We start from the raw sequence: 26,297 nt of genomic DNA on the forward strand, positions 1-26,297 counted from the left end.
GGACGGGAGAATTTTCCCTCGGTCCCTTGCAGCATCCCTCCCCGGCACACTCACTCACACACACACAGATCCAGGCACCGCGCTGCCTGTGCATCGGCGGCCGCCGCCACCCCGGTCCCCCGCACCCCGGCTCCGCTCTGCTCCCGCCGCCGCGGGGCGTCCTCCGCCTGCTGCAGCGCCGCCGGACCCGGCAGCAGCCGGAGGGGGGCGGCGGCGGCTGCTCCCGCTGCTCCGCGGCCCCGCACCGGCAGCCGGTAGGTACGGCGGTCCCGCCGCGGCTGCCCGCCGCGGGCGGCTCCCGGCCGGGGAAGGCCGAGCTGGCACTGCGGAGGGAGAGAGGCGCGGAGGGAGGGAGGGAGGGAAGAAGGAAGGGGAGGGCGGCGGGAGCCGGGCGAGACGCACTGCCCCAGCCCCGCCGGCGGCGCCCGCCTCTCCCGGCTTCTGCTGTGCTCCCCGGCGCTGCGGGGCCGAGCGCAGTCCCGGCAGCCACCCGGGCACCGGCTGTCCCCGGTGAGTCAGAAAGTTTGCTCTCCTGGGCGGCCGGGTTGTGTTGTTGTTTGGGGTCCGCCTGTTTAGGGTAGGTTTTAGTCTCCCATTCCCGCTAGCGGGCTATTTATTTATTTATTTTGACCGGCCCCTTTTTATGGTCATTGTTTTAATCGCTGTTGTTGCTGCAGCGGGAGGACGGGGTCTGCGCCTGCCGCTGCCCCGCCGCATCGGACAGCCCCCCCCTAGGGCACCCGTGCAGCGCGCACCGGGCAGCCGGGGTCGGGCCCGGGGCTTCCTCCCATTTGCGAACCCCGTTCCCCTGCCGAGAGTTCGGTGGGTCCCCGGCAGCGCAGCTGCAGTTTGCCCAACAGTTTCTGATGGCAGCTCGGCAGGCGGCTGTCCCATCCCTCTCCTCCTCTTCCTCCCCGCTTCCTTAGAGAGGGCTTTAAACCAGGGTTCAGCGGAGCTGGAGGTGACAGAACCTCTGTGTGCCGCCGGTGAGGAACAGGGGAACCGCTGTTGGTAACTGGAAGTGGTGTTGTCGTGGGTTACCAGCTGTGGAATAGCCGTGTCCTGCCTTGGTGAGGTCTGGGTTTTCTTGTGGGTCGTATCCATCTCTCCGTGCTTTGATCTAGAATCACTAGGAGTAGCTTGCTGTTGTCTGGGGTGGAAGAAGCTCTCTCGCCTTTTACTCTTTTGTTCTTTAATTCTAAGTGTGGCTTTGGTGAGGGCTCCTGGTTTCTGAGAGCAAGGTTAGAGGCTGAATGAATCCATCCCTGGGCAAGAGAGACAAGAAGCTTTCAGGAATTGTGTATTTTCTATGTTGTGTGTTATTAGTTCCCTTTTTTTTTTTTATTTTTCAATCACTGGAAGTTCTTCCCTAACGTGTCAAAAGCTTTGATGTCCTTTGCAGTGTACCTCTTCTTTTTTTCCCCCTCAAATTTAAAATGGAGTGATAAAATGCATAGACATTAACAAATAAGTTGAAAAGACTTTGAAATAGTGCGTGTTGTGCATGGTGTGAAATTGTAGATATACATAAAAGAGTAGCAACTATTCTGCAGGTTTTATTAAAAAACCTTTTTCTCTATGGCTTTGTGCTGAACTCTCTTCATCTGTCTCTCAGCTTTTAAGTATGATGGTGTTTTTGTTGTTGAGGTCTCGTGTTGTGCTGTGAGGATGCCTTGACTGGTATCCACGTTAGCCTGGTTTTAATGATCTTTTAATCTTTCACTTTACAAAGACTTGCCACTGTAAAAATACACGAAATTTACTATAGTGGCTTTTTAAGATCTCTTTTCCTGATGCTTTTGTTTGTTTATCTATTTATTTATTTATTTATGTTACAACTGAAGGGGAGGGGGGGGGGGAGGAGGAGGAGGAGAGTAGGGAATTGTCTCCAACTCTTCTCTCTGTCCAAATGTGTAAAACATATATGAATGCATAAAGAAATTAAGGCACTGAAACAACCCTGAGCTGAATTCCAAGAACAAAAATGATTCCAGCGTGTGTGCTTGCCCGCACCAGGCATTCTGCAGCATGTGGTATTTGCAGAACTTGCGGCGCACAGTAGCTCTCGAGTAGTAGGAGGACGTTTTGTATCCTCAGGAGCAAAAGAGTCTTTGACAAGTTGGCAAAACTATAGACACAGTTGAGGAACGTTGATACACGTGTGAATGTATGCGTATATAAATATCACCAGTCTGCTTAAGTTCCCTTTTCCTCAGGATAGTTTGTCTTCCTTAACCTGGAATATATCCATCCTTTCCCCTGAATTTTGGGGTGTTTTTTTTACCATTCCTCCCTGTTTGCATGTGTTTTGATGCTAGTTTTAATCTCTCTGTAAAACAGAAAATAATCCAGTAATAGATTTAGAAGACTCTATTGCCAGGCAAACCAGGCGATAGATCATGAAATCAGACAATAGTATTTTGTTTCCTAGCAACCCCCTACTGCAAACAGAAAACAAAACTATGGTGGATGCTTCCACATAATGATAGCTATGTGTCAAACCTCCAGGTACAGAACTACTAATTGTGCAGTGAGATTTGCTCCTATTTGTTTCAGCTGCTATCGTAATAGTCTCCTTTTGTGAGGATTTGCTGGGGTAAATGCAGTTAAATGGTTAACATTTCATTCTGCTCTCTTAGCTTTCTACTACTGTCTGTTAGAATGAAGTGGGCACAAAATTTAAGTAGTAACTGTAGATTTTTTCTGACAGTAAGAGTGATTTGAAATACCCTGTTCTTATTGCTGGACAAATATATGCTATTACAGACCCTTGAAAATCAGATTTCTCATCTCCGGTACCCAGAATGCAGTATCTTTTTGGACTTTGTTTTGTTAGTCATCCTTTAGTTTTGTGTTTAAACTACATTAGTTAGAATGTATTGAAAGAAACATCCTTTGCCTCTCACAGGAACAGGAAATAAATCCTACCTGCTGCTTTGCTGTGTTTATATTCTTGGCACCCAGTTCACCCTTTCAAAGGGCCAGAGCTATCACAGTGCAGCAGGATCAGGTCATAAGGCATGATCTTTCTAAAAAGTGCTTTTGATAATACAGTAATTCCCTTAGTTAAAGTGTCTGAGCATTGAAATGGCATCTCAACCCTGGACCAATCTCAGATGCACTTTGTGTACTGCCATCTATCTGAAAAACAAAATCCATTAGTGCAAGCTGTGGATCTAACCCGGTATCGGTGATTACTGCCAGCGGGTTTCATCCTTCCAGCCAGCGTTAGTGCTTAGAGTCTGCTGGGGATGCTGAACAGCAGTGGGGAAAGGAGGTGTGTAGGCACAGATGAGTAGTACAATGCAGCAAAGGAGTTTCTATACTTTTGTCTCTTTGCCACCTTTCCTTCCTCAAAGTGGCAAAAAGTTGTTCACAGAGTTTTACCTACAAATCTTTGCTATCCAGTGGTATTTACAGCCATCACACCGCAAATAAAAACAGTGGTAGTTTTCCTATTGGTTACACTGGTGAATCAGTAAAAATTCAGGTATTATTTCCATCTGGGAAACTATAATATCACATGAATTTTTTTCTGTAGGGATGGCAGCGAACATGTGTGCATTATTAAATGACAGTGTTTATGCTAGGTGTGGGAACGGTGCTCTCTGAGCAACTTTGGGGTTCACAGCATTATTTAACAGAACCAATACGCAGTCATATACAATCCTTTTATATTGCCTGTAGGTTTTTTTTCTGGTTCATCTCAAGTACTGAGATACAAAAGCATTCCAACAAATGCCACTCCAATAAGAAAGGTGGAAGTGGAATAGTTGGAGTATTATAATTTCGATAAATATCAGTGAGCAGCTATGTTTTTGTCTATGTTTGAAATCACACATTTTAGTGCTGTAGCATGTGTGGATGGTTTAGTTTAGAACATGTTAACTGAATTTTGGAAACCTTTATGGATGGAGAGGAAGTAATCATTTTCCAATTTTTCTTCTCCATTTCTTTCTCAGATGGCACTCCTTCCAAACCTTGAGTCTCACAGTTAGGTAGCCTACAGATTAAGCTTGCTATGGCTGCCTAATTACAGGCCCCGTTTAGCCTCTGCTGTGTTTACCAGGCAGCAGAATGAGGGAAGGCAAAGAAGACAAAAAGTAAAAACAGAAACAAAAGGGAGAGAAAGATTGTGTAGTATTCTGCATGTAAACAATGGAACACATTTGGAAATGATTTTAAATACTCTCCATGGAATTCCTGTTATGCCAACTGCGTTTGAGGCTGGTGGTGAATGTAAAATCATACATCTGCTGCCATGTGGGTTGGCTACTGATGGAAATAGTCAACCCATGGCTAAAACAAAAGGGTAGTACCCTCTTCCCCCTAAAACCCCATCTTTCATGGAACAGTGATTGAAGCCCTTTTCATTTAAAGGCATTTGGTAGATAGGAATTAGGAAACGGACAGCTTTGTTCTCACCATTTAATGATGGCTGTGGCTAATGAGCTACCTGGGAATGTGCTCTGTATCTTGCTGGGATACGTACGCTTTTTCAGATTTGGTTTCAAAATATGTTTTTGAAGGAGGGTACTGCAATAACAAGAACATAGAATTACTTAGTGCATGTTTCAATTCTCTAGTCTTAATGATTACCGTACAGTTGCATATTTACTTAGATATTTATTTCCTTATTTCAAGAAAGGAACAAAAGCATGATGTCAGGTTTGGACTGTCTTGAAGCTTCACTTTTAAATCCTGCAACATAAAAGCATTGAGCTGTCAATTCTTGCCAAATATGGAAAATAAACCATCCAAGTGATTACAGAAACTGAGGATTTGCTTCAGCAAAACACTGACTTGCATGCCTAACTTCTTGGGGGTTTTTGTTTGTTTTTTGAATGTATGCTTAGTCTCGTCTCTGCTTGCTGAGATCAACTGGATTTAAGCATGTGGTTAGACATGTAATCAAATGCTCTGTTGAATAGGGGGCTTAAACAAAACCTATAACCTTTGAAACTAATGTCTTGGCTTTGGAATAAACAACCTCAGGAGACTTCCTACAAGATAGTAGAGAGAAGGGAACAAATCTGAGGAAAAAGCAAGTTCACAGGGCAAGGGCTATCAAATTGAGAACTTACTGACAGGTAATAGCAGTGCTAGAAGGGATCTAGAATTAAGACCCATCAGGAAGTAATACATGAGTCTGCAGTATGAACTGATTACAGAACAGCACAGTTTGTGCTTGAGCTGACAAGAAAAAGGTACCGTGTCTGTGAACACAGAGGTGAGTTTCTTACTTTATATATGTGAACTCATCTGAAAACTGAATATTGTAGCAGGAAGATATTGGCAATTTGAGGGAAGCTCAAAGAAGAGTAACAAAATAACCTGGTGTCTGGAGGATCTAGTTTGAGGGGAAATATTAAGAAATAGACATATTTCTAGTCTGGCACTGAATATGGGGAGATAGGTAAGCTACATGTAGATATTTGAAATGTATTTTGGTCAAAGAAATCTGGGTGTTTTTTTTGGTGCATTATGTGAGAGAATAATAGAATAGTTTAGCTAGGACTAAATGGTGAAATTGAGGAAATGAAAGTTTAAGGTGAATTCTGGACAAAATGTTAATAACAGAAAATTGTATTGGTGCCTGTGTTAGTCCAGGTGTAGTGAGATTCCCCTGTGCCTCTTCAGATCTTTAAAATAAGACTGGAGGAGGCAATTCTGTGTTTTCAAGGAGACAGAGTACAAGATCCATCAGCCTTTTTTTGTGTCTATGTTTTGGTTAGTTTCAGCTAAAGGCTGCAAGAGAAACTAGGTCAGATACTCGGCCAACTATCTTTGACTTGATTTTTCTCAAATTGGGATGCTCGTACTTTGGCCAAGTGGTTTCCAGTGCCAGGACAGTTGAGTTTCACACTTTTATAAATGCGTGACTAGGAACAGGGTCATCATGTGGGCTCAGGTTATATCGATGCAGGGATGTTGGATGTGAAAGCATCTGATACAGTAGATGTTTTAATAAACAGCTCTGGTTTATTCATTTGTTTGTTTTCTCTTTTGAAAACAATGGGCATGGCTGGTGGTATAAAGGGCACAGAGGTGACAGCTTCTTGTTTGTTGACAGTTTCTGCAGCATTTTGTGTGATCGTCTAAGGAAGCTGACTGCCATCAGGTAGGAATGATGGATAGCAGGTACAACTGCTTCCTTCCCCTACCCCTATCATGATGCCCTGATATCATAGCAGCTGTCCTCTGTGATCTGGCTAGTCTGTGTGCAGTGGAAGTCCAGAAGACATCTGCCATCAGTGATGTGTTTTCTGGGAGAGACTGAGAGAGGAGGAGAGACATATGGATGATCTTTCCTAGGGTGTGTTACTTTAAATGTTTTTGTCATCCATGTAGACTGAGAAGTCTTAGCCAGGAAGGGTGCAGGTTTAAGGTGTAGTGGCAGTTTTATTGATGAACCCCTGCCTGGAATGGTATTATTACACTGGTTTCTGGCAATTTATTTTATGTGAAGCAATTATTCAGAAAAAAAAATGTTGTGCAGACTGATACCATCAGGGAATGTTTTCCAAGAGCCATGCCAACTGCAGAGGAGGAGGGGGATTCTCCTTTGCCATGCTTTGTGGATACCTGAGAGCTAATTGTTTAAACAAGGCCTATTTTGGTAATCATAAGGTAAAAACAGGTGATTCAGGATAACCCTTCCTTGCATGATAATAATTAAAACAGTGCTCTTTCAGGAGTATGACATACAAGGGAAATCTGATCTGGGGTAGAGGTGAATGGTAAGATCGACTTCTGGTTTAAGTATTTGATGGTGTGAGAAAGGGGTGTTTTGAAAGTTGTGGAAGCCAGGTTTAGGTCTTCTGTGCACAGAATAAGACAGAAAAAGTTGGTCTGTCTATTGGAAAACAGTACACACCCAATACAACCCAGGTGACTGCTTAAAAACAAATCCTCTGACAGGTAAGCCAGGATCAGCCCTTGTGTTTGTCTCCACGGGGTGGTTGACAGCATTGGTGACGGAGGTCTGAGAAGGAGATTGAATGAAGCTGGAAGAATTTTGGTGTTTTTCTCTTAGGGAGAACATAAAGATTAAGATTAAAGTTCCTGCTAATGCATTGCTGATGTTTGAGGGACTTGTTTTTGATGGGTGGATAAATTGTGGATGGATGGATAAGGTAGATAACAGGAACCTATACAATTGGGTGGCTCAAGCTTGGTAGTTGCTGGTAATGAAATGGGGTAGATTGGTTTACTTAGGTTTACTTGTGTGTGTTAATAACACTCTTCTGTGTAAGTCTGTCTAAGATCAGTCTTGTTGGATGGAATCCTTTAGACTGAAAGATACTGTGTAAATGTAAGATTGTTATTCTGATGCTTTTGCAGGGAGAAGGTAGGTCAACAACAATCTTAATTACAATTTATTTCTGTTAATAGATCTTTATTTTTAGAATTAAGTTAAATGAGGCTTAAAAGCATTTTTATACAGGTACTTTTAACACAATGTTAGCATTTAGAATGTAGGATTTTGTAGACTAGATCTCATTGATACATGATGAGGAGCAGTTCCTCCATGGCCAGAATGGATAACGTACAACTAGTTTGGTATGATGGGTTGGCTTTATGTACATTTTAAAGGGGCATGTGCCCTACACACAGTGTAAAAATGCTTCAGGACATAACAGCTCTGCCTGGGGTAGAATACAGTGAAGGTTTAACAGTATTTTTTACAACTCTGTTTAGACTCACCGCTTCCTGTTAGGAAGCACTTTTTCAGGGAAGCAAACAAGAAATGAAATAGAAGTAGCTGATAAAGGTGTGGAGTGAATTTAGGGAGGTGGAATACAATGACCAAAATGAAAGCATGCTCTTAGAATGGATACTGGTACTTGTGCCCTTATAAGTATTTCAGCAATGACAGCTAAGTTTGCTTCATCTGAAAGAAGCAGATTGCTTCCTAATATTTTGCTGGTCTGACATTCTGTGAAATTGTGTTATATCCTAATTTGGTGGCTTCTCTGCATATAGAATAAGAGCTTACTATTTTCTATCAAGTGAAGCAATTCCCCCTCATTCGGCAGTGGTAGAGGCCTGTAGTTTGGTGGCAAAGATCCATGGATTAATCTCTTCTGATCACTTACGATGGATGCTGGCATTACTTCAACACTGACTCAGAAGAAAGAGTTTCAGAAAAGCATTTTCTGAATAAGTAATCCATGTAGTTTATTGAGAGTTTTCCTTGAAGCTGTGACCCTTGCTTAGCAGTGAAATCTGCTGAGATCACAGCCCAAGGTAGTGCAGTTATAGATGCATCAAAAAGTTGTGTGTTTATGGTTGTCTGCTGGCAAATAAGGATGTTGGGCACCTGGATAAGATGAGAACAAGCACTCTGTGCAGAATTGCCAGCTGTAAATGGGTGGTCTCTTCATGCATGCTCATGCCTCTTCTGTATGTGCACATCTGGCTTCCACCATCTGTAAACAGAGGTGTTGGTGGCAGGCTGGTACATGTGAAAGCTGAAGAATTAAAGGTCCTGGGAAGTACATTTGATTTAGAAACTTCTTTATGTTGTCTTTCCTTTAGCTAACCTAAAATGACAATCTCTTAAGTTAATATCATTGTAGCAAATGAAGGCACCCTTGGCCAGTTTTTTGATTCAAGGTTATTCATATCTTAACAGTAAGAGAAAATAATTTATGCTGATGACTTTCTCTCTGCAATCTCACCTCCCATTTTGTATGAACCAGATAGCCATTACCATCTTATTTTGTTGTCAGCCTGTGAGAGATCATGCATTTTCAGTTCCTAGAGAGAGCTGGGCTAAACCTGAGCTGATACACTTGAGGTGAAAGGCTTGGTGTACTGTTGCCAATATACTTAGCTATCCAGTTTCTTGCCAATTGTGTAAGCTTAATACTATTACAGAAAAACATGGGAAACCAGGTGTGGTGCGTATGTCATTAGTTGGGTCTTGCAGTTTTATTTTTCATGATGCGTTTGTTTAACTTCTGTATCGTTTTGCAGAACGTATGTAATGTGTAGTTTGTATTGTTTCCTTTGCAAAATAGAAGGCAGCTGTAATTTCAGCTTGGGAAGGAAACTATTGGCATTTTTTAAGTAAAAGAGAAAGGCTGAAAAATTGACATTTTTTTCAAGTTTCTTGGAAAATATTAAGGGAGATTATGTAACTGCATAAAGTGTCTAGGGAAAAGGAAAGAGAAGACTTGTTGGTAATGAAAAAACAGAGTAGCTGCTTAATGTAATCCGCTCTTCATGGATAGCAATGAGATGGAAGAGCGTGGAGAACTGCACGGTCTGAGCAGGCTTTATTTGTTCAAATCTGGAAGTAGGCAGCACATCTGGCAGGGTGGCTTTATACAAGGCCAGTTTCACACCAAGGTTTACCTTTTCTGTAATAACAAAGTTGATTCTGTTCGGTACCACACACTACAAATAAAATAGAAATGATAAAAGTAGTAATTTTCAGGCTCATCTCACCCAAGAATGAAGGGAGTAGTGTGACGCGAATCAGTCAACCCACTGCGATCAAACAGTTCTTCTGTACCTGGACTATAAGTGTCGCACGAGTAGCTAGACAGAAAAGACTAGTGGTCATCCTGACATCATGCAGAAAAAATCCGTTTCTCTTGGTTCTTCAATGTCAGACAGGCTGCCAGGTGAAATTGAATGTTGAATTGGAAGCAGAAGGTTGAATTTGATAATCCTGAAGATGAGATGCTTTGACAACCCTGTCATCATTGAACTATAGCTGTGATGATCACTGAAGTCACTGTTCTAAGTTGCTTCAATGGCTTCAGCATTATTTTGTGCTAGAGAAATCAGTTTGTTTTCAGGGAGGACAAAGAGTAATAGCCACTCCTATCTTAAACACTAGGAAAGTGATGACTACAGACTTGGTAAGAAACTTCTTTTCATGCTAACATTGCAGTCAGCATAACACAAAGTGAACAATATAGAGTGAGATGTGTTGTGGTTTAAGCCTGAGGTAAGCCTGCGTGTACTGCCCTTTTAGAGACATTTAAATTTACTAGTTTGCTGTTAAATGGGTGAAGGAAAAGGGAAATGCAGAACTAAAAACACAAACCTAAAATAAACAGCACTTCTATTAAAGCAAGGTGTTCAGTGAATATGCGAAGTGTTCAGGGAGTGGCTCTAAGCATCCATTCAAGGACAAATGCAGACCTTTGTAACACTCTCAGCTGTGTCTCTAAGGGACGCCATGGGATGATTGTACAACGAGGAAGTGTTCTGTAAGTGCCTGAGGAGCAAGTGTAGTAGAGACAGGAGCAAATTGAAATGAGAACTTCTGAAGTAAGTTTGTCCTGATGCTGAGTTCATCTTGGTGAGAAAGAACCATCTGTGTAATTAGCAGTTGGCTGGAAGAAAGAGTATTTACGCTTCCTTCTTTCAGTTACTCTTGGACATCCTGTGAGTAAGATACTTCTTTATTTTTGCCTCTACTCTGTGATCCTAAATAATGCCAGTTTATCTAAACTGAAGTTGAATGTGTATTTCGTAAAAAAATTCTGTACAGGAAGATACTCCTCAGAGAATCACTAATCTTAGGAAGGCAACTGATGGTGGTTTAGGAAGGATTTTGGCCAGCTACAGCCTGCTGACTGGAAAATTTCCCTGATCACATGGACATTTTCTTCCTCTAACTTGCAAATAAATAACACCAAATATTTGAGACAAATATTGAAGAAGGCCTCCGCAGCTGTAGAAGCTGAATAGCAAGATTAATGCTTTGAATGAAGATGAAGACCAGGAAGAACTCTGACATATGGGAAAAAGAAATCTGCAGTGTCCTCAGTGAGTAGAGTAAAAGTAATAGGCTGAATATGTTGCAAGGAATAACAAGTTTAGGAAACGTTTTCTAATGGTAAGGATGCAGAAGGGTCCTAGAATGGAATGTATGAACACTGCGGGCCTTTGCCAGTTGAAGTCTTCGAGAGTGTGGTAGATTTAACTGTGTTGTCTTTAAAGGGTGCAGCCAATGCTGTTGCGTAGCTGTTTCCAACTGTATTTGCCTGTGATTCTCACTAAGCCTTACAGTGAGTGGGATGAAAGGAAGTGGGACAGTCAGAAGGAGCATGGTTTCATAACTTAAGCTGAAATACAGATGATCAGTCTGTTTGTGTCAGAACAGTGGAATATCTAGCAGACAGATTACAGGAGACACTGGCAGTTAAACATGAATGTTTCAGACTCGAAAATATTTTCGTCCCTGCCCAGCTCAATATGGAGCATTTTGCCATATTGAAATGTTACTTAGGCTTGAAACATTTTGATAAATTCACTTTTTCATGCCTGATTCCTTGCTAGCACAACTTGAGTTTCAACCCTGGATGGTGCAAAGGCATCATAAAGGTAGAGAGAAAACTAATCTGTCTTCAGAAAGCTTATGTAGACATGTCCCAAGCTGTTAAAGCACAACTGAAAATGCACTAAAAGAATGGAAGACCAAGCAGTTTGGAGACTCGTGATTCAGCTATGACATTTGTTTTTTGGTGTATTTTATTTAGAGTTGCATGCTTTCAGTTTTGGACCATGTTGGAGGAATACTCCTGTTACAAAATTAATTCAGAAGTCTGTGGTTTGTTTTAGCTAACAAAAGCTTTGTAGACTCTCACAGTATTTCCAGTGTCTGTCTTTGGCCAGAGGAAGAAAGCTGCCCGTGTTTTGGCAAGTGTGTGGGGAAAAGATGGAGGGTCTATTAGGCCCCAGGTTTTGCTTTTCTGCAGATGTTCACTCCATAGCTAGTAGCCAAAGTAGCATGTAGACCAATAAAAATAATATGTTAAGAGTACCAGAATATGAGTTCTTTTGGCAGAGAATTTTGAACTCTCATAGAAAATGAATTGGTTCCTCTGTATTATGTGTTGGTAGCTACTGCACCCTTTTTACATGAGTAATGAGTCAAATATTCTGTCAAGATGCATGGGGCCATATTCTGATCTCCAGTTATTTAAATTTTGAGTAATTCAAGAGATACTTATGATTTACATTACAATAACAGATTACAATCTGGTTCTTATTTGTAGGATTTAAATATGGTTATAAAAGGGATATTCATCTTTGTTTCCTACATGTGTAGCAAGTTACCTAATTAATCCAATACTGTCTTCATTCTGGAGGAGGTTGTTTAATTTGAATTTTGTTGTCAAATACCATACAGACGAGCTCGTATGGTGGTAATATTAAATGATAGAGTTACCCAAATATACAGTTCTATCATTATGTTGAATTACAGTGTAAATTCAATTGTTTTCAGTAGAGAAAGACCACATTGCTGAAAGGAAGAAAGCACACTATTTTTGCAGCCACTATGCAATTAACTCATATAACCTCTGTACTTGTCATGCTTTGTATAAGATCCAGGGTGACCAATTGTAGGTCACTTCTATGAGAACAAAGATCCTGGGGGCTGAGAGACAGTTTATTAAAATAATACTGTGGTGCGAAGATCAGCTGCCACAGCAGCTGCCAATGAAAGCATGTCTGTGTTTACTGTATACTGCAGTAAATAAGAGTTGCCTGAGTTGGGGTGTTTTGAATACTAGAAGAAAAAATACTAGAAAGAATGAGTAGAATAACCAGACAAATGGTGGTGGTTGTGTGAGCTTGGAGGCAGCATGTACTCTGCAGGTTCTCCTTTGGTGGTGATTGCTCTGTGGATTTTCTGATGCAGAGTTGAGTACCTACCATTCAAACCATGGAGCATTTAATTTTTCTCTATTATTCAACCACTTATGTTCATGAAAATGAAGGGACTCTGCCCTCTGTCGGTTTTGGATGCTCTTGACCAATGTCACCCAAAGTTATTGAAGAGAAGGAAAGCGAAACAAATGAAGATGCAGACAGAGCATTGCTTAAGCTTCATTCTCAGAAAATAGGGCTAAAACATATTTTGTACAGACATAGCTCTTTCAGATAGAAAAAAAAAGAAGCTGAATTGAATTCTTTCATCCATGTCAAGGAGTACAAAGTGTGTTGTCACTTGCTGGTGTCTTAGTGTATTTGTCATTGGGAAGCCCACAGCAATGTGCTTTCTAAATGGTCTATGAAAAATGGACATAAAATCTGTTTAAAACAAAATAAACTTGTTGCTTTTATCTGTTAAAGCAAAATGAAGCTGCTATGGTTTATAAACTGCTTGTTGACCTTAGAGTGTGTATAATGGAAAGTCTGGTGCATCACAACTGACCACAGTAAGAAAAGCAAGTTCTTCCTCACAATGCCTCTTTAAACATTTTCTGTGTAAGTTCTTCTTCTAAAAAATCTTTGATAATGTATAGTTAAGTTTGAAAGAGTGCTATTTCAGCTTTACAAGAGCATCACATTATTCTCTCTGAAGCACAAAGAAAACTACACGCTTAAGATTCGGTTTTGCAAACCCTTCCCCCTTCTTCAAACATTCATATGGAAATACACCATTAACTGTGAAATTTCCTAGCAACCTTAGCAGCCTAGGAGAAGGGATCCAAACCCCAGCAATACTTAATTCTCAAGAGAATTTGTTCTATTGTTTATATTCATTATATTCTAATAAGCAATTTGAGAAATTCTTTTCAGGGTCTCTCTCTCAACTGCAATGGTTGTTTTGTCGGAATGGTGCAATATTCAGTGGTGGAAAGGAGAACCCAAAGCTTCTTTCTTACCATGTATCTCTGGAAAGCCTTCAGAAAATCCACTTTATTTCATGATGATTCCTTTGCTAACTGCTTCAACAGCCTTTTTCTTTTTAATTTTGATTAATTAGTCATTGGCAGCTGATAGAAGAATGATTAGTACTTTATAACAAGATAGATGGTTTGAGAACTCTTCTTAATGGGAGAACTCATAATTTCAGCTACATGGTGGCAATAGTATGTGCTATTATGTGTAGTACCATGGTGTTTTTTATGCCTTTTAATTCTTTTACATTGTAAAGACTAGTCATCCTAAAAAATCCAGAGCTGATGTCTCAGGTGTTTAAGTGCAGAAAATCATTCAGGTGCTGCTTTAGCTCAGCCTTAATCCCATGGGAGCTTAGAAGGTCTGGAAAACAGTCCCACTGCTTGACAGAGATAGGACTGAGCCTTGAGCCATCAGCGCTGAATGAAACTTTGTTAGCCAATGAGGTGAATTTCACTCGCTTTCCTTCCAGCTCTGGTTTCTAGAATAATTTCTGGGGAGGAATGTGGAGTTGTGGTAGTTTGTAGGACTGCATTTTATTTATCTACCTATCTACTTGTTTATGTACATGTGTACCAACCTACCTACATACCTATTTATCATTTTAAGCAGCTTCTCTCCTTTCATTTTGATAACCCTCTTGTCTCTTTCTCTTTGTATCTGTCTGTCCCATGACTTTTTACTATGATCTCAATTTCTTTTATATTTTGAACTTGCTATTTTCTGTTTAATGCAGTGTTCTCTTTATTACTTTCATTTTCTTTGCTCCCTTTATCCTTTCTATTTACTTTTCCCACTTTTTTATATTACGAGGCTCTGTTGTAAGTAACCTAATTAATTTATTTCTACAGGGATAAGAATGTAGACCTAATTTTTTTATTACTATTTTTCTTTAATATTATATTTGAAATTTGACACAAGTGCTCTCTCTCTGGAATACCTTCTCCTCTCCTCTAACTTCTTTTTTTTTGTACAAGTGACAGAAACATGCCTGTGTTGTACAAAGTAAAGATGGGTAGTGGATGTAGCCCATCAGTGCTGTATGGCCACACTCAATTTCTTCTTGTTCTAAGGCTTAGAAACTTGAGCTCAGGACTGGGGTAGGCTGTCCTGTCACCTGAGTTCCTTGATCTCAAAAACATTTTCTGAATAATAATTATGATTTTGCTCCTCAGATTATAGAAGATCTGCTGAAGGGGGCTGTCTGTGCCCAGTGTAACGGTTATGTACAGTTGTCAGAGTTTTCATGCTCTACGAAAGGTGCTTGCTTTTATGTAGGGATCCTTACTTTGAGGCAGCTGTTCCACAGGAAAGAATATTTGTAGCGTAAGGGACTTTTATTTGTCTTTTTATGTGGGTAAGTCAATTTGAGAAATGTGGTTATGTATCGTTAAGGCCCATAATCTTAAATGTTTGAAACCCACACTTACATGTCTTTAGTATCAAAATTTGAGTGCGAAAGAGGTAGTACTATTGAAAAGCTAAATGAGTGGTGAGTCAAAGTAATTAAGGGAAAGTAAATAATCTCTAAGGTTCTCATTCCCCATGAAACTAATTTCATATCTTACCCTTCATGTATTTAAAAATAGTTCCCTGCTAATTCAAGATGCTTGTGTACTATGAGTGTGAAGAGCACTTCAGTCCTATTGAAAGGATGGCAGATTAAGGAGTTATTTTCAACGGGGTAATTTTTACTTTCTTTTTTTTTCTTAATTTTAAGAGACACATTCTTTTGCGCAATCTAAGTGAACAAGTCTTGCTGGAAAAACAGCTTGAGGTGCATGCAAGGCAGCAGGTGATCAGCCAATAATTTTGTGACGGCTTATGACTAGAAAGCCTTTGTTTTGGTATTTAAAGGCATATAATGGCAGTACTTTCTCAGCAAAAGCAGGCTCTTCTCCAGTCTAGTGAGGCCTTAAATGTTCTGCTATACCTGCTTTCCTGTTGTATTTCCAAAAGATCTGTGTTGTCTTAGTCATTATATTATTGTGAATACAAATTATTTTATTTTTCTTCTTAAACTAATAAAAATACTTTGAAGACGAATGAAATGTATTAGAAGGGCTGGACTGCTCTGGAGCTTGAGATCTGCTGTGCATGAGCCTGATGGTGGTCTGATGGGAGGGTGACAAGATTGCACTGTTAACTCCATCAGGATCCTGAGTAGTTATCTTAAGACTGATAATATATGTTCATGACATGTCTCCAGGTTTCTGTGCCGAAGAAATGTCAGTTATTTCTGTGTACATCTTGCCCTTTAACTCCTGAGGTTTTCTATTGCTCAAAGAGGCGTATTGCATATATAGGTTTATTTTGCTTACTCTTGGAGATACAGGTAATGAAATGAGGTGTCAAGGCTGAAATAGCAAACAGACACTGGTTTTGTATATGTATGCATGCATGAAGAATAGTAGCGTGCTAAATTGTGTGTGGGGACTGCACAGGCTTGCTCTGGGCATGTAACGTAAGTGCCTGCATTAGGAGCTTTCACAGTATATGTAGTGCAGCCCCTTGGGCTCTGAATTGCCTGCTTCAGGTGTCTGAGTATCTGCTGAGAGTACAGAAACACTAGAATTACAAGGTTAAGTCACAGTGAAGTTACATGTCTAAAGTAGACAGTCTGGATGTATCCCCTCTGCATCAGATAAGAATGCTGTGTGTTACTTATTAAATAAGGATGCTAACTTGTTTGATAGTGAATTCAGAAGAGCTGAAGATGGTATTTTTTTCCAGATCTGCAGCCTTCAAGACAAGCTGGTAAAGCTGTTTTTTAATGCAAGTTAACAGAGGCTTTCTGGTTTATTAACTACAGATCCTTATGCAAGTTTAGAAGGACTGGAACTTAATGCTTATGTCCTGCTGTCATCTTCATGCTGTCTGAGATCAACGAGGAGTTCAATGCAGAAGAAGTCAATGCTTGGGCAGAGCCCTGAAGATATGGTGAAAGAAAATAAAACCATTAGTATTCTCAATAGTGTAAATGTAAGAGAGAATTCTATCACCTGTTATCTGTAGCAGGAAAGCTGCTTTTTATTTATCAATCAAGAAAATGTTAAAAATAATTGGGAGAATGACTTGAGGGAGGGAAAAACAGAGTTAAGGAATATTAGTAGGAGGCTGATACTGTTTGTGAAATCAGACTATTCTTAAAGCTTTCATATGCTTTATGTAGTGTATAGAAAAATGTAATTCCCTTTTCCCTCCTGAGAGAAGCCATGATTTTATCTCAGTAATTGAAAATAATGTCCAAAGTTGCTTCTTAACTAAACTTACATGAAGCCCTTTTAAATCAGTTGTTATCTTTCAGTGAATTTCTCAATAAATGTTGCTGCCTGTGCTTGGATGGCATGATTCTATATAGAAAATAAGGCTGAGCACATCCTATTTATGACTGAAAGCACAGCATTTCTAGCCTAATTATGGTGGCATTTGGCAGTGATGCTTTAGTTAAAGGTGCTTGTTGGTGTTTATATTATAATTTGTGTCTGCTTGAATGGCTTAATTCATCCCAGGCAGAAGTCTGGCTCGCTATCTCCTTAGTAATTTCTTTTCCTTTTATTAAAAGTCCTTAAGTGAAGGAAACAATTTTGAGGTCAGAGCTTCTTTGATCACATCTGTTTGTCTATAATTTATTTTTATATATATGTATATATAAAGTTATGCTTTTCCTTAATTTTAAAACTTTCTTTTGTTGTGCAATATGAGTGATTGCTGTTCAGTGACTTGCATCACTCTCAGCACTTTGGTAGCTCAGAGAAAGCTATGACAGAGAAAGCTATGACAGAGAAAGCTATGACATCTGTTTGTCTATAATTTATTTTTATATATATGTATATATAAAGTTATGCTTTTCCTTAATTTTAAAACTTTCTTTTGTTGTGCAATATGAGTGATTGCTGTTCAGTGACTTGCATCACTCTCAGCACTTTGGTAGCTCAGAGAAAGCTATGACAGTGAAAAGAGGGAAAGAAAACACAAGAACACATGGAATTGTCTGTGTTGAGTAATCTGTGTGCAGTGCTGCATATGAGCAAAGATGATTTCAGTCACCTCAGTTACCGCAATTGGGCAATATTAATTTAGAGACTTCTTGCTTACTATGGATGTTGCCAAGTGAATTTCTCACAGTTCTACAAACTGAGCAGTCCCTCTAGACGTCAGGCAGTAGTGGTATCTGTCACACTTGCATTAATACACATAAACTATTCTGTTATTTCCCACTGCATAATGACCAGTGCTAGATCCAGCTGTATTTATTCAACACTTTTGGAAGACATGGAAAAAAAAAATGGATCAAACTGGACTCAACTAGCAAGAAAGCAATTCCCTCAAAAAAACCCCAAAAATCCAAACTGGTGAGTTTTACAGAAATACTGATATAGGTGAGGTTTTCTAAAGCATGTCCTTTTAAGAGTTCTCTTTTTTATTTATTTTTTTTTTTTTTTTGTTTAGGCAAAGAGCCCCATCTGAAGTCTGTTGAACTTAATGAGAGTTTTCTGAGTCACCTTGTAATGTCTGTTTAAGGTTGTAGAGGCTCCCAAAGTGGTAATGCTGAGAGGTGTAATTGGCCCTATAAATCTTAGTGGATCATTAATTCTAAATCTCAATAATGTTAAGACCAGGATGCATGTAGCTGAAGCAGAGTGATGAGCATAGTTGCAAGATTTATGCAAGCATTGTCTTGCTTTGGTTTGCTCAGTAGTAGAAATTATTTGTAGGTTTGGCTTGGAAGCTTGCTTTTTATCTTAACATCGGTTTACATGTATCACCTGTGTGTTTCTGGAAACACATAAAAGAATCTTTTTGAGGGAGATGGATGGGATTTTTTTTTTTTGCCTATCAAGAGGTAATAGAACATGACTTGGCGTCATTTAACTGTATAAAAACAGTTTTCAAAACTTTACTGAACCTAACACATTTGCTCCTAATAATCATAGAATGGTTCAGGTTGGAAGGGGCCTTAAAGCTCATTCAGTTCCAAACCCCCTGCCATGGGCAGGGACACCTCCTGCTTGACCAGGTTACTCAAAGTCCCATCCAGCCTGGCCTTGAGCACTGCCAGGGATGGCACAGCCACAGCTTCTCTGGGCAACCTGTGCCAGTGCCTCACCACTCTCAGAGTGAAGAAGATGACAGCTCAAATTTTAAAGCACATATGTAGTTTTTGTTTGGCCCATGGCGATGGGATCCTGAAGTTTGTAGTGTCTGTAGCTGTCATGCAGATACACCCCAAAAGGGCCTGTCCATATTAGGATGCATTATGAATCCATCAGCTCTGCATGCACTCTGAGATTTGCAGCTAATGAAACCTTTGCCATTATTTACCATTATTCTCATTATTTTACTTTTCACTCTGTTCCTTTGGGGAGGGGGGAGGAAAAAAGAATGGCTTGCCTCAGTGAGAACTTCTGTGTTGCTTCCTGCAATTGGAAATTATTGTCCCTCTTTCATGGTATGAGGTGGGAGTGGTTGTTGCTGTACAAGTGTATAAGCAAGGAGTCAAATAGAAAGTTAACCAATGCAGTGGCATTGGTTTACGACTTTTACATTATGTCAGTTAACTGTCAGCCATGTGTTCAGTCCATCTTAAAGTCTCCTTTGATCTTTCCCATTGAACAAATTTTACCCTGCTGTGCTTCCGTACCCTGCCAGGGATTGTTCAGGGAGATGACCTTTGCATCATACCTCCAGGGACCCCAAATAGCCCCAGTGTATCCCAGCATAAAGAGAACACTTTGAGGAAACAGTTAAGGTAAAAGAATATACAACCACACAAAGAGTGATCAAATTCAGGACAGCTGTGAAGCTGCTTGAAGACAAAACTGTGCTGATGTAAGAGGACAGGTCTGGCCTGGTTGCAGAAGATGTTGGTCTTTAAGGAGCCCTCAGCCAGGCTGAGTGTCACATCAAATATTCTCAAATAAAAGGTTCTAAAATGTTCACCGTACTTACCTAAGCAGGACAGATCCGTAGTTTTCAAGACAGGTTGTTTTTCATTTCATGTGATACAGTTCCTCCTGCCATTTTTGGATGTAAATCAGAGTACAGTCCCAGGTTCTAGATTATATAACATTTTCCTTACGAAGATTTTCCTTCTTCTTTGTTTAGCTTTACTATTTAGTTAATGAAACCTTCTTGGTGTTTTTTTTCTGTTTATGCCACAGAAATTAATGTTTTTTTTTAAGCTACAAATATGGTCGTGTTTGGGTTAACATTGGAAAGTGTCCTTCCTTTTGCTACTTTCATTTCAGAAATAACAGGATCTAGATAAGAGCATTTGCAGGATCAACTCACTCCTCTGGGTTGTCATTACAGTGACAGGAAAGAGATGTATATTGAAACTTCACTTCTGTGTGCTGTATGTGGTGTCATTCCCTTAAATGATATGAACAGGAGAATTATCCCAGTGGATGTCTGTTATGATCCTTCTCTCTGGAAAGGTTGTTGATAATTGCTGTTTATCGTTTTGGAGAGGATTTGTTCAAATATATCTTGAGTATTCATTTTCCATAGATTTGTGTCTAGGGGACACAAAAGTGACAACAAGAAGCTTGCGTGGTAGAAAATAACTTTGCACAGAAGCAGTTTTCAGTAGAACTGAAAGAAGGAAAGAAGGACAAAAGTAATTTCTAATTATTTTTTTTTACAACTTCAGCTCTTTATTTCCTGTCTCAAGCCCTCCATTTTCACCTCTCTGCCATTCCCCCCCATCCTGGTTATGGACAAAAGTTCCTTTCGCTTAGTGAAATCTGAGGAAAGCTCAGAAGCATTCATAAGAACTCTGAAGTCCAAATATTTTCCTCTGTGTGTAGCAAAGTACTAATTTTTTTTTCTATTTAAATTTTTTGTTGTCAAATTTTAGGTGTTTTGACTACATCTTCGGTGTTCTTTACATCAAAAATGTTGGCCTTCCTTTCTGCAAGCTCTTAGGAAAACACATCTGAGGGGAGGAAAAAAAGGTATAGTTTGTATCTTCAGACTGCAGCTTTATTGTGATAAGTATATAATTCTGAGTAAGGTTTAATTTCCGATCTTATTTGCTTGGCTGCACAGACTTGTATGTCATATACATATCACAGAGGATATTACTGCGCTTTGGTACATTTTCTTCCCAGAAAGAAGTGTAGATCTTACTGTGGCATCTGACAGGAATTTTAGACCGGTTTAGAGCATGAGGTAAAAAAAAAAACCCTCATGAAGAACAGCATACTTGCCTTAATTTTATATGTTATCGTATTTCTACATAATGCCATTAGCACTGTAGGCAAGAAATTTGAAAATGGAATTTGTTTCCTTAATTGGGGGATTTAGGAAGGGCTGAAGGAAAGGCAGGCTTTGGTTGTGTTTTATTTCAAGGTTAGATCAAAACTTCAGAATTCTGAGTGAGACAGCATCTTTTTCCATACAGAGAAGAAGGAAATCTGGTGATCTAATTACTAGATTACCCCTGCTGATGAGAAGTGCCTAGGTTCTGCATTAGTTTAGCCATTTACTCAATACAACTTCATCTGGAGTAGAAAAACCCAAGAATGAATCTTCTGTTACAAGAAAGCAAGTTTTGTTGATGCTAGCTCACTGTCCTGTTGATACAGTTACATGCCATGAACACAAGCCTTTTTTCATTTTGGAGTTGCTAATTTCTGAGTTCACCAAAAGACTTGCTTGATTTTTCAAAAACACCTTGTGCAAGGAGTGAGAGTTGGCTTGGAAACTGTTGTATTTATGGAATTTCAGCATTCAGCTTATGAATTCTGGTTCAGTTGCTTTATCATGCAATGCCTCAGGCAATACGCTGTTGGGGCCCAGAGCAGGAGTGATAGATGACCATTAGCCTTGATGGTGCCCACTGAAGTGGGAACAACTGGTGCTGGAGTCTTAGGAAGAGAGGCTTTGGCCAAATTACACTGCAGGGAAAACAGTGGGAACATTCAGTATTTTTTCCAGAAGCAGAACAAAGAAAATTTATAAACAAGACCCTGGGGAACTTGCAGAACTTCGGGAAGCTAGGCTGACTTCTGCAGGAAAGAAGTTTGCATTGCTTGACTGCCCAGCCTTAGGAGGAAGGAAATGCCCTGTGTGAGTGACAGGGCAAAGTGATGAGATTGACATATATGAGGAAAAAATAATCCCATATTCCTTCTAGGTTCCAGTGTAAACATGCTTTAGGAAAGAGAATCAGAGAAATATAAGTAAATAAGGTAAATCTGTGCTAGCTGTGAACTATAAAGCCTGAGTGTTTGTAGGAACACAGTCGTGGGAAAAGCTATGATTTAACTAGCATGGGCTTCTTTAGTATCTTTGCATGCCCAGATAACATTTCTTTGAAAAGATAAAGATGGCAGGACTGTCCAAAAAGCATGTGTCACATGGCTCAGGTAAAGAGCAAACACTTCCTGCTAAAGGCTGCCTGGGGACATGCTGGCTGAATCTGTTGGGACGTGGATTCATTCAATTTACTGAATGTCTAGCTGGGAAATCCTTCCTGAGCTTTATGAAAATGTGTGAAAGTATGCTGTCTAATTCGGATTAATTTCCATAGAAAGGCTAGAGCATTTTACAGCAAATCGTGTCTTGAATGATACAAATTGAATGTCAGGTTGGAAGGGACCTCAAGGATTATCTGGTTCAACCTGTCTTGGCAAAAGCACAGTCTAGACAAGATGTCCCAGCACCCTGTCTAGCTGAATCTAGAAAGTGTCCAACATTGGGGAATCCACCACCTCCCAGAGGAGATTATTGTGATGGTTGATTGCTCTTATTGTGAAAAATCTTCTTGAATCTCCCTGGGAGTAACTTGTGCCCATTACCCATATCTTTTCCAAGTCACTCTTTGTAAAAAGGGAGTCTCCGTCTTCTTTGTAGCCACCCTTTAAATACAAAAACAGGTGATAAGTTCTCCCTTGAGCCTTCTTTTTTCAAGGCTGAACAAATTCAGTTCTCTCAGCCTCTCCTCATATGGCAGGCTTCCCAGTCCTTGGATCACCTCAGAACCATCTCCAGCCTGTCCATATCTTGTTTTTGTATAGTAGGGACCAAACCACCAAATATTCCAGGTGTGGCCTGACAAGCACTGAGTGGGATAGTGGCTTCTTTATCTCTGTTGGTAATACCCTTGTTGATGTAACCCAGCATCCTGTTGGCTTTCTTTGCTGCAGCTGCATGCTGTTCACTCATATTGAGCCTACCAGGCCCCTTTCCATAGAGCTGCTTTGCTGCTGGGTTGATCACAGGCTGTGCTGCACTCCTGTATTGTTTACCTAGGTGCAAGACTTTACACTTGTCCTGTTGAACTTCATAAGGTTCTTCTTAGACCAGTCTTTCAGTCTATCCAGATCTTCCTGCAGAGTAGTTCTCCCTTCTGAAGTGTCCACTTCCTAACTCAGTTTGGTATTGTTGGCAAAGTTGATCCCATCTTTCAGATTATTTATCATGATAGTGTTTGGCCCAATATTGATCCCTGGGGATGTCACTGGGTCACTAGCTGGAAAAGGAGCAATTCACCACCACCCCCTGGGTGCAGCTGATCAGCCAGTTACCTACCCACTGCACAGACCACTTGTCTAGGCCATAATACATCAATTTCTCTAGGAGGAGGCTGTAGGAAACCATATTGAAAGCCTTTGAGAAATCCAGGTGGATAATGTCCAAAGCTATTCGTCAAATCAAGAACTAGATAGAAGGATAGTTGTGTTTGTCATACTAAATGTAAATCTGAAGCAAATGGTGTGCAGACCCTTTTAGTTCCTGCCCTGACTCAGAGATCTGGAATAGTTTCTCAAGTGTGTGTTTGCCAACAAGTACGGCTTCCATTGTGTAAAACCTATCAATCATCTGCTTGTGTATCTGCAGTGTGCAGCAGAGCTAACAGGGCATCAAAATCTAGACTACCTCCTCTGATTCCACAGAATGGCAACAAAAGAGGCATTGTATTTACTGAGAGTGTCCATGTGTGGGGATGTCATGACAGACTTCATATTTTGTTTGGGGCTTTTTTTTTTCTTTTTTTTTTTTTTCTGTCATATGTGTCAGTCTCTTAGATGTCTACTATACTGCATGACCAAAACGGTTGTGTGTCCTAGATACCCTTGATGCCTTTGATGTTGCTGAGAAAATGAGGAAGTAGTTCGTATCCTGGGAAAGAGTAGCCTGAATTCGTCCTAGGTAACTTCTGAAGTGTTTAACAAGGCCATCTATTCTAGATTCTAGAAACATGTCACCCAACTTTCCTTTGAAGAGTGGCAGATACCTTTATAGGTCTGTATCTGTAGGTGTAGGTTTTGGTCTTAGTGTGGCTGACATCTTCTAAAGATACCTACTTCTCTGCATTGACTAGACAAAAAGTGTAGGAGGATTGTGTATTCAGTTCAGGTCCTTCAGCTGGGAACAACATTTAGGTAGAATCTGTCTTTGATAGTGTGGGATTTGTGAACAGCACCTTCTGTCCTGCCTTTCTTCACCAACTCTATACTGTTGTGCAGTAATTTAAAATAGATGGGCTACCTATATAACTGAGATAGCTAATGGTCAGTCTTCAGCTGTGTTGACAAAAGGTTGGGGTCTAGAAGAAATGCTGACCACCCAGCACATGTTGCAAGTAGCATGAAAGAAAAGGGGGAAGCTCTAATGATTTCTTACTTTCTGGCAGTCTTTCAAGGTACAGAGCAGAGAAGACAGCTGAGACCTAAGCAGTGAAGTGACTACTTCACTGTAAGCTTGCTAGGCAACTTTGGAGAATGATTTTAAGGGCTGAATATGCTTATGTTCAGGTGTTTTATGTCTGCCCAATTCTAATGGAAGAGATTACAACTCCATTTTGAGAAAGAGTAGAGGAAGACACTGTCAGTGATTTGTTTCAGCCCAAAGAGGTAACTTACCCTTTGAGTGCACTCAGAGATACACTTTAATAAATGGGAATACATGGAAAAAAAAGGGGTACCTTTGCTGGACATTCAGGTAAGAATTTGTGTGTAACTCTACAGAGGGATCAGTACTGTTCATATGTCTCATATTGTGGCAAATTGGATTTTTTTAAAAGAGCTCATTAGCAACTTTATTATAAGTTAAGCAAATTACACTTTTGATCATTTAACTACTAATATTTTATTAAAGAACGTTATTCACTAACTATAAGTGCACTGGGCACTACTCAGATGTGATTAAAAATTAATTCATGTAATCACTGCATAAAACACAGAATAAGCATTACTTCAATGCCTGTAGTTCACTGAGCATAGTGCCATTGGTGTGTGATCACATGAGCACATGCCTTCCAAGCTTCTTGCCTACCTTTCTGCTCCTCCTGAGTAATATCAGGTATGGGAACTGGAAATTGTTTAACTAGAAGTTAGTAGCATTCATAGGGCCCAGTGTGTCCGGGGAACTTCCCTGAGACAGACTTCAAGTACCTTATGTCCACATGTTCAGACTCCCTGGTAGTTCTTTCATCTAACGTGTCTGGCCTCCTTTGTCTTTGCTAGCAGGTGTTAGTTCAACTCAAGAGTAATTTAGAGTTCATTGGAGAAAACCACAAGGAAAAATAAATGGGTCAGAAACCAAACACTGCTGATCCAGAACTCTGATACATATTAGGTAGCTAGGAGGTAGGTATTGGCTTAACTATTTTAAGTTAAGGTGCAGAAAATTGCCTCTGAGATACATAGAATCATGTAACAGTTCTAGTTGGAAGGGACCTTCAAAGGTTGTCTAGTCCAACCGCCCTTCAATAAGCAGGGATACCTTCAACTACATCAGGTTTTCCAGAACCCCATCCAATCCTGTCTTGGATGTCTCCAGGGGTGGTGCATCCACCACCTCTCTGAGCAACCTGTGCTGGTATTTTACTACCCTCACAGTAAAAACTTTATTCCTCATGTCCAGCCTGAATCTCCCCTATTTTAGCTTACTACATCTTACACTGATATTTAAGTATGACTTTGAAAGCTATTCTTGCACAAATGGAGATGAGCAAGCACTTCTACCATGTACAGTTTCTGCTGTCCTAGTTGCAGGCAGAGCAGAACCTTTCTGGAAATTGGACTTGTCTTTTCACTGGCCTGGGGAAGTGTAGATATGTAAAGGCAGGGTTGGACAGAGCCTTGGATGACATGGTTTAGTGTGAGGTGTCCCTGCCCATGGAAGGTGGGTTGGAACTAGATGATCTTGAGGTCCTTTCCAACCCTAACTATTCTATGGTTCTAAAGAGGCATCATGGTGCTGATCTTGTCAGCCTGCTCTATGCTTAGGGGCAGCTCACTGGGGTGTGAGTTCCAGGACTCGGGAGGAATGGGCTGGGGGACAGGTGGATCAAGAACTTGTTGAAAGGAAGAAGGCAGAGAGTTGTGGTCAATGGGGCAGAATCTAGCTGGAGGTCTGTGACTAGTGGAGTCCCTCAGGGGTCGGTGCTGGGACCAGTGCTGTTTAATATTGTCATCAACGACCTGGATGAGGGAACTGAGTGTACCCTCAGCAAGTTTGCTGATGACACTGAATTGGGAGGAGTGGCTGACACACCAGAAGGCTGTGTTGCCATCCAGTGAGACCTGGACAGGCTGGAGAGTTGGGCAGGGAGAAACATGATGAAATTCAACAAGGGCAAGTGTAGAGTCGTGCACCTGGGGAAGAACAACCCTATGTACCAGTAC

At 40.5% G+C, this 26,297-nt stretch overlaps 1 protein-coding gene across 1 annotated transcript in view; it reads left to right on the forward strand.

Annotated features, from left to right (window-relative positions):
• Positions 1 to 400: 400 nt before the first annotated feature.
• ENOX1 (ecto-NOX disulfide-thiol exchanger 1) overlaps positions 401 to 26,297 on the forward strand; it is a 364,764-nt gene continuing 338,867 nt past the window's right edge. Inside the window, exon 1 of the mRNA XM_034074319.1 lies at positions 401 to 510. The gene's annotated coding sequence lies outside the window, so the exon portion shown is untranslated. The remainder of the gene's footprint in view (positions 511 to 26,297) is intronic.

Source organism: Melopsittacus undulatus, chromosome 2 (assembly GCF_012275295.1).
Source record: "Melopsittacus undulatus isolate bMelUnd1 chromosome 2, bMelUnd1.mat.Z, whole genome shotgun sequence".
In the NCBI taxonomy this organism is placed as follows: Eukaryota; Metazoa; Chordata; class Aves; order Psittaciformes; family Psittaculidae; genus Melopsittacus; species Melopsittacus undulatus.